This window comes from Lissotriton helveticus, chromosome 2_1, assembly GCF_964261635.1.
Source record: "Lissotriton helveticus chromosome 2_1, aLisHel1.1, whole genome shotgun sequence".
Taxonomy (NCBI): Eukaryota; Metazoa; Chordata; class Amphibia; order Caudata; family Salamandridae; genus Lissotriton; species Lissotriton helveticus.
In genome coordinates, this window is record NC_136059.1 from 59507875 (window position 1) to 59519967 (window position 12093).

Consider the following 12093-nt stretch of genomic DNA (forward strand, 5'->3'; position numbering starts at 1 on the left):
TCCGGTCCAGGAAATACATGGCTTGGCAGTTCGGGCTGGACTGTTCCCATGAGGCACAGGGTCAAGGCTGATTTGCATATGGCCATGTCTGACCTGGGGTGGTGTGGAGTGCAAAAAAAGATGGATTTAGTCCCAGATCTCTGTACAGGGGTGAATGTATGACATTGTTCTGCATTCTGTCCATCAATTGTTGTTTTTGCATTTGTCACCCCGAGTGGGATGGGTATGCTCAGACGTGAGTCCCATGCTCTCCACACCACTGGAGTCAAGCTATCCAGGCTGATGAAGGCTGATAGCCAGAAACAGGTCCTTGGATGCTTGATTCCGGTCCAGGAAAGACATGGCTTGGCAGTTCGGGCTGGACTGTTCCCATGAGGCACAGGTTCAAGGCTGATTTGCATATGGCCATGTCTGACCTGGGGTTGTGTGGAGTGCAAAAAAATGATGGATTTAGGCCCAGATCTCTGTACTGGGGTGAATGTATGACATTGTTTTGCATTCTGTCCATCAATTGTTGTTTTTGCATTTGTCACCCCGAGTGGGATGGGTATGCTCAGACATGAGTCCCATGCTCTCCACACCACTGGAGTCAAGCTATCCAGGCTGATGAAGGCTGATAGCCAGAAACCGGTCCTTGGATGCTTGATTCCGGTCCAGGAAAGACATGGCTTGGCAGTTCGGGCTGGACTGTTCCCATGAGACACAGGGTCAAGGCTGATTTGCATATGACCATGTCTGACCTGGGGTGTTGTGGATTGCAAAAAAACTATGGATTTAGGCCCAGATCTCTGTATTGGGGTGAATGTATGACTTTGTTCTGCATTATGTCCATCAATTGTTGTTTTTGCATTTGTCACCCCGAGTGGGATGGGTATGCTCAGACGTGAGTCCCATGCTCTCCACACCACTGGAGTCAAGCTAGCCAGGCTGATGAAGGCTGATAGCCTGAAACCGGTCCTTGGATGCTTGATTCCGGTCCAGGAAAGACATGGCTTGGCAGTTCGGGTGGACTGTTCCCATGAAGCACAGGGTCAAGGCTGATTTGCATATGGGCATGTCTGATCTGGGGTGGTGTGGAGTGCAAAAAAACAATGGATTTAGGCCCAGATCTCTGTACTGGGGTGAATGTATGATATTGTTCTGCATTCTGTCCATCAATTGTTGTTTTTGCATTTGTCACCCCGAGTGGGATGGGTATGCTCAGACGTGAGTCCCATGCTCTCCACACCACTGGAGTCAAGCTATCCAGGCTGATGAAGGCTGATAGCCAGAAACAGGTCCTTGGATGCTTGATTCCGGTCCAGGAAAGACATGGCTTGGCAGTTCGGGCTGGACTGTTCCCATGAGGCACAGGTTCAAGGCTGATTTGCATATGGCCATGTCTGACCTGGGGTTGTGTGGAGTGCAAAAAAATGATGGATTTAGGCCCAGATCTCTGTACTGGGGTGAATGTATGACATTGTTTTGCATTCTGTCCATCAATTGTTGTTTTTGCATTTGTCACCCCGAGTGGGATGGGTATGCTCAGACATGAGTCCCATGCTCTCCACACCACTGGAGTCAAGCTATCCAGGCTGATGAAGGCTGATAGCCAGAAACCGGTCCTTGGATGCTTGATTCCGGTCCAGGAAAGACATGGCTTGGCAGTTCGGGCTGGACTGTTCCCATGAGACACAGGGTCAAGGCTGATTTGCATATGGGCATGTCTGATCTGGGGTGGTGTGGAGTGCAAAAAAACGATGGATTTAGGCCCAGATCTCTGTACTGGGGTGAATGTATGATATTGTTCTGCATTCTGTCCATCAATTGTTGTTTTTGCATTTGTCACCCCGAGTGGGATGGGTATGCTCAGACGTGAGTCCCATGCTCTCCACACCACTGGAGTCAAGCTATCCAGGCAGATGAAGGCTGATAGCCAGAAACCGGTCCTCGGATGCTTGATTCCAGTCCAGAAAAGACATGGCTTGGCAGTTCGGGCTGGACTGTTCCCATGAGGCACAGGGTCAAGGCTGATTTGCATATGGTCATGTCTGACCTGGGGTGTGTGGAGTGCAAAGAAACAATGGATTTAGGTCCAGATCTCTGTACTGGGGTGAATGTATGACATTGTTCTGCATTCTGTCCATCAATTGTTGTTTTTGCATTTGTCACCCCGAGTGGGATGGGTATGCTCAGAAGTGAGTCCCATGCTCTCCACACCACTGGAGTCAAGCTATCCAGGCTGATGAAGGCTGATAGCCAGAAACCGGTCCTTGGATGCTTGATCCCGGTCCAGGGAAGACATGGCTTGGCAGTTCGGGCTGGACTGTTCCCATGAGGCACAGACTCAAGGCAGATTTGCATATGGCCATGTCTGACCTGGGGTGGTGTGGAGTGCAGAAAAACGATGGATTTAGGCCCAGATATCTGTACTGGGGTGAATGTATGACATTGTTCTGCATTCTGTCCATCAATTGTTGTTTTTGCATTTGTCACCCCGAGTGGCATGGGTATGCTCAAACGTGAGTCCCATGCTCTCCACACCACTGGAGTCAAGCTATCCAGGCTGATGAAGGCTGATAGCCTGAAACAGGTCCTTGGATGCTTGATTCCGGTCCAGGAAAGACATGGCTTGGCAGTTCGGGCTGGACTGTTCCCATGAGGCACAGGGTCAAGGCTGATTTGCATATGGCCATGTCTGACCTGGGGTGGTGTGGAGTGCAAAAAAATGATGGAATTAGGCCCAGATCTCTGTACTGGGGTGAATGTATGACATTGTTCTGCATTCTGTCCATCAATTGTTGTTTTTGCATTTGTCACCCCGAGTGGGATGGGTATGCTCAGACGTGAGTCCCATGCTCTCCACACCACTGGAGTCAAGCTATCCAGGCTGATGAAGGCTGATAGCCAGAAACAGGTCCTTGGATGCTTGATTCCGGTCCAGGAAAGACATGGCTTGACAGTTCGGGCTGGACTGTTCCCATGAGGCACAGGTTCAAGGCTGATTTGCATATGGCCATGTCTGACCTGGGGTTGTGTGGAGTGCAAAAAAATGATGGATTTAGGCCCAGATCTCTGTACTGGGGTGAATGTATGACATTGTTTTGCATTCTGTCCATCAATTGTTGTTTTTGCATTTGTCACCCCGAGTGGGATGGGTATGCTCAGACATGAGTCCCATGCTCTCCACACCACTGGAGTCAAGCTATCCAGGCTGATGAAGGCTGATAGCCAGAAACCGGTCCTTGGATGCTTGATTCCGGTCCAGGAAAGACATGGCTTGGCAGTTCGGGCTGGACTGTTCCCATGAGACACAGGGTCAAGGCTGATTTGCATATGACCATGCCTGACCTGGGGTGTTGTGGATTGCAAAAAAACTATGGATTTAGGCCCAGATCTCTGTATTGGGGTGAATGTATGACTTTGTTCTGCATTATGTCCATCAATTGTTGTTTTTGCATTTGTCACCCCGAGTGGGATGGGTATGTTCAGACGTGAGTCCCATGCTCTCCACACCACTGGAGTCAAGCTAGCCAGGCTGATGAAGGCTGATAGCCTGAAACCGGTCCTTGGATGCTTGATTCCGGTCCAGGAAAGACATGGCTTGGCAGTTCGGGTTGGACTGTTCCCATGAAGCACAGGGTCAAGGCTGATTTGCATATGGGCATGTCTGATCTGGGGTGGTGTGGAGTGCAAAAAAACGATGGATTTAGGCCCAGATCTCTGTACTGGGGTGAATGTATGATATTGTTCTGCATTCTGTCCATCAATTGTTGTTTTTGCATTTGTCACCCCGAGTGGGATGGGTATGCTCAGACGTGAGTCCCATGCTCTCCACACCACTGGAGTCAAGCTATCCAGGCAGATGAAGGCTGATAGCCAGAAACCGGTCCTCGGATGCTTGATTCCAGTCCAGAAAAGACATGGCTTGGCAGTTCGGGCTGGACTGTTCCCATGAGGCACAGGGTCAAGGCTGATTTGCATATGGCCATGTCTGACCTGGGGTGGTGTGGAGTGCAAAGAAACAATGGATTTAGGTCCAGATCTCTGTACTGGGGTGAATGTATGACATTGTTCTGCATTCTGTCCATCAATTGTTGTTTTTGCATTTGTCACCCCGAGTGGGATGGGTATGCTCAGAAGTGAGTCCCATGCTCTCCACACCACTGGAGTCAAGCTATCCAGGCTGATGAAGGCTGATAGCCAGAAACCGGTCCTTGGATGCTTGATCCCGGTCCAGGGAAGACATGGCTTGGCAGTTCGGGCTGGACTGTTCCCATGAGGCACAGACTCAAGGCAGATTTGCATATGGCCATGTCTGACCTGGGGTGGTGTGGAGTGCAGAAAAACGATGGATTTAGGCCCAGATATCTGTACTGGGGTGAATGTATGACATTGTTCTGCATTCGGTCCATCAATTGTTGTTTTTGCATTTGTCACCCCGAGTGGCATGGGTATGCTCAAACGTGAGTCCCATGCTCTCCACACCACTGGAGTCAAGCTATCCAGGCTGATGAAGGCTGATAGCCTGAAACAGGTCCTTGGATGCTTGATTCCGGTCCAGGAAAGACATGGCTTGGCAGTTTGGGCTGGACTGTTCCCATGAGGCACAGGGTCAAGGCTGATTTGCATATGGCCATGTCTGACCTGGGGTGGTGTGGAGTGCAAAAAAACGATGGAATTAGGCCCAGATCTCTGTACTGGGGTGAATGTATGACATTGTTCTGCATTCTGTCCATCAATTGTTGTTTTTGCATTTGCCACCCCGAGTGGGATGGGTATGCTCAGACGTGAGTCCCATGCTCTCCACACCACTGGAGTCAAGCTATCCAGGCTGATGAAGGCTGATAGCCAGAAACAGGTCCTTGGATGCTTGATTCCGGTCCAGGAAAGACATGGCTTGGCAGTTCGGGCTGGACTGTTCCCATGAGGCACAGGGTCAAGGCTGATTTGCATATGGCCATGTCTGACCTGGGTGGTGTGGAGTGCAAAAAAAGATGGATTTAGGCCCAGATCTCTGTACCTGGGTGAATGTATGACATTGTTCTGCATTCTGTCCATCAATTGTTGTTTTTGCATTTGTCACCCCTAGTGGGATGGGTATGCTCAGACGTGAGTCTCATGCTCTCCACACCACTGGAGTCAAGCTATCCAGGCTGATGAAGCCTGATAGCCTGAAACCGGTCCTCGGATGCTTGATTCCGGTCCAGGAAAGACATGGCTTGGCAGTTCGGGCTGGACTGTTCCCATGAGGCACAGGGTCAAGGCTGATTTGCATGTGGCCATGTTTGACCTGGGGTGGTGTGGAGTGCAAAAAAACGATGGATTTAGGCCCAGATCTCTGTACTGGGGTGAATGTATGACATTGTTTTGCATTCTGTCCATCAATTGTTGTTTTTGCATTTGTCACCCCGAGTGGGATGGGTATGTTCAGACGTGAGTCTCATGCTCTCCACACCACTAGAGTCAAGCTATCCAGGCTGATGAAGGCTGATAGCCAGAAACCGGTCCTTGGATGCTTGATTCTGGTCCAGGAAAGACATGGCTTGGCAGTTCGGGCTGGACTGTTCCCATGAGGCACAGAGTCAAGGCAGATTTGAATATGGCCATGTCTGACCTGGGGTGGTGTGGAGTGCAAAAAAACAATGGATTTAGGCCCAGATCTCTGTACTGGGGTGAATGTATGACATTGTTTTGCATTCTGTCCATCAATTGTTGTTTTTGCATTTGTCACCCCGAGTGGGATGGGTATGCTCAGACATGAGTCCCATGCTCTCCACACCACTGGAGTAAAGCTATCCAGGCTGATGAAGGCTGATAGCCAGAAACCGGTCCTTGGATGCTTGATTCCGGTCCAGGAAATACATGGCTTGGCAGTTCGGGCTGGACTGTTCCCATGAGGCACAGGGTCAAGGCTGATTTGCATATGGCCATGTCTTACCTGGGGTGGTGTGGAGTGCAAAAAAACTATGGATTTAGGCCCAGATCTCTGTACTGGGGTGAATGTATGACATTGTTCTGCATTCTGTCCATCAATTGTTGTTTTTGCATTTGTCACCCTGAGTGGGATGGGTATGCTCAGACATGAGTCCCATGCTCTCCACACCACTGGACTCAAGCTATCCAGGCTGATGAAGGCTGATAGCCAGAAACAGGTCCTTAGATGCTTGATTCTGGTCCAGGAAAGACATGGCTTGGAAGTTCGGGCTGGACTGTTCCCATGAGGCACAGGGTCAAGGATGATTTGCATATGGCCATGTCTGACCTGGGGTGGTGTGGAGTGCAAAAAAATGATGGATTTAGTCCTAGATCTCTGTACTGGGGTGAATGTATGACATTGTTCTGCATTCTGTCCATCAATTGTTGATTTGGCATTTGTCACCCCGAGTGGGATGGGTATGCTCAGACGTGAGTCCCATGCTCTCCACACCACTGGAGTCAAGCTATCCAGGCTGATGAAGGCTGATAGCCAGAAACCGGTCCTTGGATGCTTGATTCCGGTCCAGGAAAGACATGGCTTGGCAGTTCGGGCTGGACTGTTCCCATGAGGCACAGGGTCAAGGCTGATTTGCATATGGCCATGTCTGACCTGGGGTGGTGTGGAGTGCAAAGAAACAATGGATTTAGGTCCAGATCTCTGTACTGGGGTGAATGTATGACATTGTTCTGCATTCTGTCCATCAATTGTTGTTTTTGCATTTGTCACCCCGAGTGGGATGGGTATGCTCAGACGTGAGTCCCATGCTCTCCACTCCACTGGAGTCAAGCTATCCAGGCTGATGTAGGCTGATAGCCAGAAACCGGTCCTTGGATGCTTGATCCCGGTCCAGGAAAGACATGGCTTGGCAGTTCAGGCTGGACTGTTCCCATGAGGCACAGAGTCAAGGCAGATTTGCATATGGCCATGTCTGACCTGGGGTGGTGTGGAGTGCAGAAAAACGATGGATTTAGACCCAGATATCTGTACTGGGGTTAATGTATGACATTGTTCTGCATTCTGTCCATCAATTGTTGTTTTTGCATTTGTCACCCCGAGTGGGATGGGTATGCTCAGACGTGAGTCCCATGCTCTCCACACCACTGGAGTCAAGCTATCCAGGCTGATGAATGCTGATAGCCTGAAACAGGTCCTTGGATGCTTGATTCCGGTCCAGGAAAGACATGGCTTGGCAGTTCGGGCTGGACTGTTCCCATGAGGCACAGGGTCAAGGCTGATTTGCATATGGCCATGTCTGACCTTGGGTTGGTGTGGAGTGCAAAAAAAGATGGAATTAGGCCCAGATCTCTGTACTGGGGTGAATGTATGACATTGTTCGGCATACTGTCCATCAATTGTTGTTTTTGCATTTGTCACCCCGAGTGGGATGGGTATGCTCAGACCTGAGTCCCATGCTCTCCACACCACTGGAGTCAAGCTATCCAGGCTGATGAAGGCTGATAGCCAGAAACAGGTCCCTGGATGCTTGATTCCGGTCCAGGAAAGACATGGCTTGGCAGTTCGGGCTGGACTGTTCCCATGAGGCACAGGTTCAAGGCTGATTTGCATATGGCCATGTCTTACCTGGGGTTGTGTGGAGTGCAAAAAAACGATGGATTTAGGTCCAGATCTCTGTACTGGGGTGAATGTATGACATTGTTCTGCATTCTGTCCATCAATTGTTGTTTTTGCATTTGTCACCCCGAGTGGGATGGGTATGCTCAGACATGAGTCCCATGCTCTCCACACCACTGGAGTCAAGCTATCCAGGCTGATGAAGGCTGATAGCCAGAAACCGGTCCTTGGATGCTTGATTCCGGTCCAGGAAAGACATGGCTTGGCAGTTCGGGCTGGACTGTTCCCATGAGACACAGGGTCAAGGCTGATTTGCATATGACCATGTCTGACCTGGGGTGTTGTGGATTGCAAAAAAACTATGGATTTAGGCCCAGATCTCTGTATTGGGGTGAATGTATGACTTTGTTCTGCATTATGTCCATCAATTGTTGTTTTTGCATTTGTCACCCCGAGTGGGATGGGTATGCTCAGACGTGAGTCCCATGCTCTCCACACCACTGCAGTCAAGCTATCCAGGCAGATGAAGGCTGATAGCCAGAAACCGGTCCTCGGATGCTTGATTCCAGTCCAGGAAAGACATGGCTTGGCAGTTCGGGCTGGACTGTTCCCATGAGGCACAGGGTCAAGGCTGATTTGCATATGGCCATGTCTGACCTGGGTGGTGTGGAGTGCAAAAAAAGATGGATTTAGGCCCAGATCTCTGTACCTGGGTGAATGTATGACATTGTTCTGCATTCTGTCCATCAATTGTTGTTTTTGCATTTGTCACCCCGAGTGGGATGGGTATGCTCAGACGTGAGTCTCATGCTCTCCACACCACTGGAGTCAAGCTATCCAGGCTGATGAAGCCTGATAGCCTGAAACCGGTCCTCGGATGCTTGATTCCGGTCCAGGAAAGACATGGCTTGGCAGTTCGGGCTGGACTGTTCCCATGAGGCACAGGGTCAAGGCTGATTTGCATATGGCCATGTCTGACCTGGGGTGGTGTGGAGTGCAAAAAAAGATGGATTTAGGCCCAGATCTCTGTACTGGGGTGAATGTATGACATTGTTCTGCATTCTGTCCATCAATTGTTGTTTTTGCATTTGTCACCCCGAGTGGGATGGGTATGCTCAGACGTGAGTCTCATGCTCTCCACACCACTGGAGTCAAGCTATCCAGGCTGATGAAGGCTGATAGCCAGATCTCTGTACTGGGCTGAATGTATGACATTGTTCTGCATTATGTCCATCAATAGTTGTTTTTGCATTTGTCACCCCGAGTGGGATGGGTATGCTCAGACGTGAGTCCCATGCTCTCCACACCACTGGAGTCAAGCTAGCCAGGCTGATGAAGGCTGATAGCCAGAAACCGGTCCTTGGATGCTTGATTCCGGTCCAGGAAAGACATGGCTTGGCAGTTCGGGCTGGACTGTTCCCATGAGGCACAGGGTCAAAGCCTATTTGCATATGGCCATGTCTGACCTGGGGTGGTGTGGAGTGCAAAAAAAGATGGATTTAGGCCCAGATCTCTGTACTGGGGTGAATGTATGACATTGTTCTGCATTCTGTCCATCAATTGTTGTTTTTGCATTTGTCACCCCGAGTGGGATGGGTATGCTCAGACGTGAGTCTCATGCTCTCCACACCACTGGAGTCAAGCTATCCAGGCTGATGAAGGCTGATAGCCAGAACCCAGTCCTTGGATGTTTGATTCCGGTCCAGGAAAGACATGGCTTGGCAGTTCGGGCTGGACTGTTCCCATGAGGCACAGGGTCAAGGCTGATTTGCATATGGCCATGTCTGACCAGGGGTGGTGTGGAGTGCAAAAAAAGATAGATTTAGGCCCAGATCTCTGTACTGGGGTGAATGTATGACATTGTTCTGCATTCTGTCCATCAATTGTTGTTTTTGCATTTGTCACCCCGAGTGGGATGGGTATGCTCAGACGTGAGTCCCATGCTCTCCACACCACTGGAGTCAAGCTATCCAGGCTGATGAAGGCTGATAGCCAGAAACCGGTCCTTGGATGCTTGATTCCGGTCCAGGAAAGACATGGCTTGGCAGTTCGGGCTGGACTGTTCCCATGAGGCACAGGGTCAAGGCTGATTTGCATATGGCCATGTCTGACCTGGGGTGCTGTGGAGTGCAAAGAAACGATGGATTTAGGTCCAGATCTCTGTACTGGGGTGAATGTATGACATTGTTCTGCATTCTGTCCATCAATTGTTGTTTTTGCATTTGTCACCCCGAGTGGGATGGGTATGCTCAGACGTGAGTCTCATGCTCTCCACACCACTGGAGTCAAGCTATCCAGGCTGATGTAGGCTGATAGCCAGGATCCGGTCCTTGGATGCTTGATCCCGGTCCAGGAAAGACATGGCTTGGCAGTTCGGGCTAGACTGTTCCCATGAGGCACAGAGTCAAGGCAGATTTGCATATGGCCATGTCTGACCTGGGGTGGTGTGGAGTGCAGAAAAACGATCTATTTAGGCCCAGATCTCTGTACTGGGGTGAATGTATGACATTGTTCTGCATTCTGTCCATCAATTGTTGTTTTTGCATTTGTCACCCCGAGTGGGATGGGTATGCTCAGACGTGAGTCCCATGCTCTCCACACCACTGGAGTCAAGCTATCCAGGCTGATGAAGGCTGATAGCCTGAAACAGGTCCTTGGATGCTTGATTCCGGTCCAGGAAAGACATGGCTTGGCAGTTCGGGCTGGACTGTTCCCATGAGGCACAGGGTCAAGGCTGATTTGCATATGGCCATGTCTGACCTGGGGTGGTGTGGAGTGCAAAAAAACGATGGAATTAGGCCCAGATCTCTGTACTGGGGTGAATGTATGACATTGTTCTGCATTCTGTCCATCAATTGTTGTTTTTGCATTTGTCACCCCGAGTGGGATGGGTATGCTCAGATGTGAGTCCCATGCTCTCCACACCACTGGAGTCAAGCTATCCAGGCTGATGAAGGCTGATAGCCAGAAACAGGTCCTTGGATGCTTGATTCCGGTCCAGGAAAGACATGGCTTGGCAGTTCGGGCTGGACTGTTCCCATGAGGCACAGGTTCAAGGCTGATTTGCATATGGCCATGTCTGACCTGGGGTTGTGTGGAGTGCAAAAAAACGATGGATTTAGGCCCAGATCTCTGTACTGGGGTGAATGTATGACATTGTTTTGCATTCTGTCCATCAATTGTGGTTTTTGCATTTGTCACCCCGAGTGGGATGGGTATGCTCAGACATGAGTCCCATGCTCTCCACTCCACTGGAGTCAAGCTATCCAGGCTAATGAAGGCTGATAGCCAGAAACCGGTCCTTGGATGCTTGATTCTGGTCCAGGAAAGACATGGCTTGGCAGTTCGGGCTGGACTGTTCCCATGAGACACAGGGTCAAGGCTGATTTGCATATGACCATGTCTGACCTGGGGTGTTGTGGCTTGCAAAAAAACTATGGATTTAGGCCCAGATCTCTGTACTGGGGTGAATGTATGACTTTGTTCTGCATTATGTCCATCAATTGTTGTTTTTGCATTTGTCACCCCGAGTGGGATGGGTATGCTCAGACGTGAGTCCCATGCTCTCCACACCACTGGAGTCAAGCTAGCCAGGCTGATGAAGGCTGATAGCCTGAAACCGGTCCTTGGATGCTTGATTCCGGTCCAGGAAAGACATGGCTTGGCAGTTCGGGTTGGACTGTTCCCATGAAGCACAGGGTCAAGGCTGATTTGCATATGGGCATGTCTGATCTGGGGTGGTGTGGAGTGCAAAAAAACGATGGATTTAGGCCCAGATCTCTGTACTGGGGTGAATGTATGACATTGTTCTGCATTCTGTCCATCAATTGTTGTTTTTGCATTTGTCACCCCGAGTGGGATGGGTATGCTCAGACGTGAGTCCCATGCTCTCCACACCACTGGAGTCAAGCTATCCAGGCAGATGAAGGCTGATAGCCAGAAACCGGTCCTCGGATGCTTGATTCCGGTCCAGGAAAGACATGGCTTGGCAGTTCGGGCTGGACTGTTCCCATGAGGCACAGGGTCAAGGCTGATTTGCATATGGCCATGTCTGACCTGGGGTGGTGTGGAGTGCAAAAAAAGATGGATTTAGGCCCAGATCTCTGTACCTGGGTGAATGTATGACATTGTTCTGCATTCTGTCCATCAATTGTTGTTTTTGCATTTGTCACCCCGAGTGGGATGGGTATGCTCAGACGTGAGTCTCATGCTCTCCACACCACTGGAGTCAAGCTATCTAGGCGGATGAAGCCTGATAGCCAGAAAATGGTCCTTGGATGCTTGATTCCGGTCCAGGAAAGACATGGCTTGGCAGTTCGGGTTGGACTGTTCCCATGAAGCACAGGGTCAAGGCTGATTTGCATATGACCATGTCTGACCTGGGGTGTTGTGGCTTGCAAAAAAACTATGGATTTAGGCCCAGATCTCTGTACTGGGGTGAATGTATGACTTTGTTCTGCATTATGTCCATCAATTGTTGTTTTTGCATTTGTCACCCCGAGTGGGATGGGTATGCTCAGACGTGAGTCCCATGCTCTCCACACCACTGGAGTCAAGCTAGC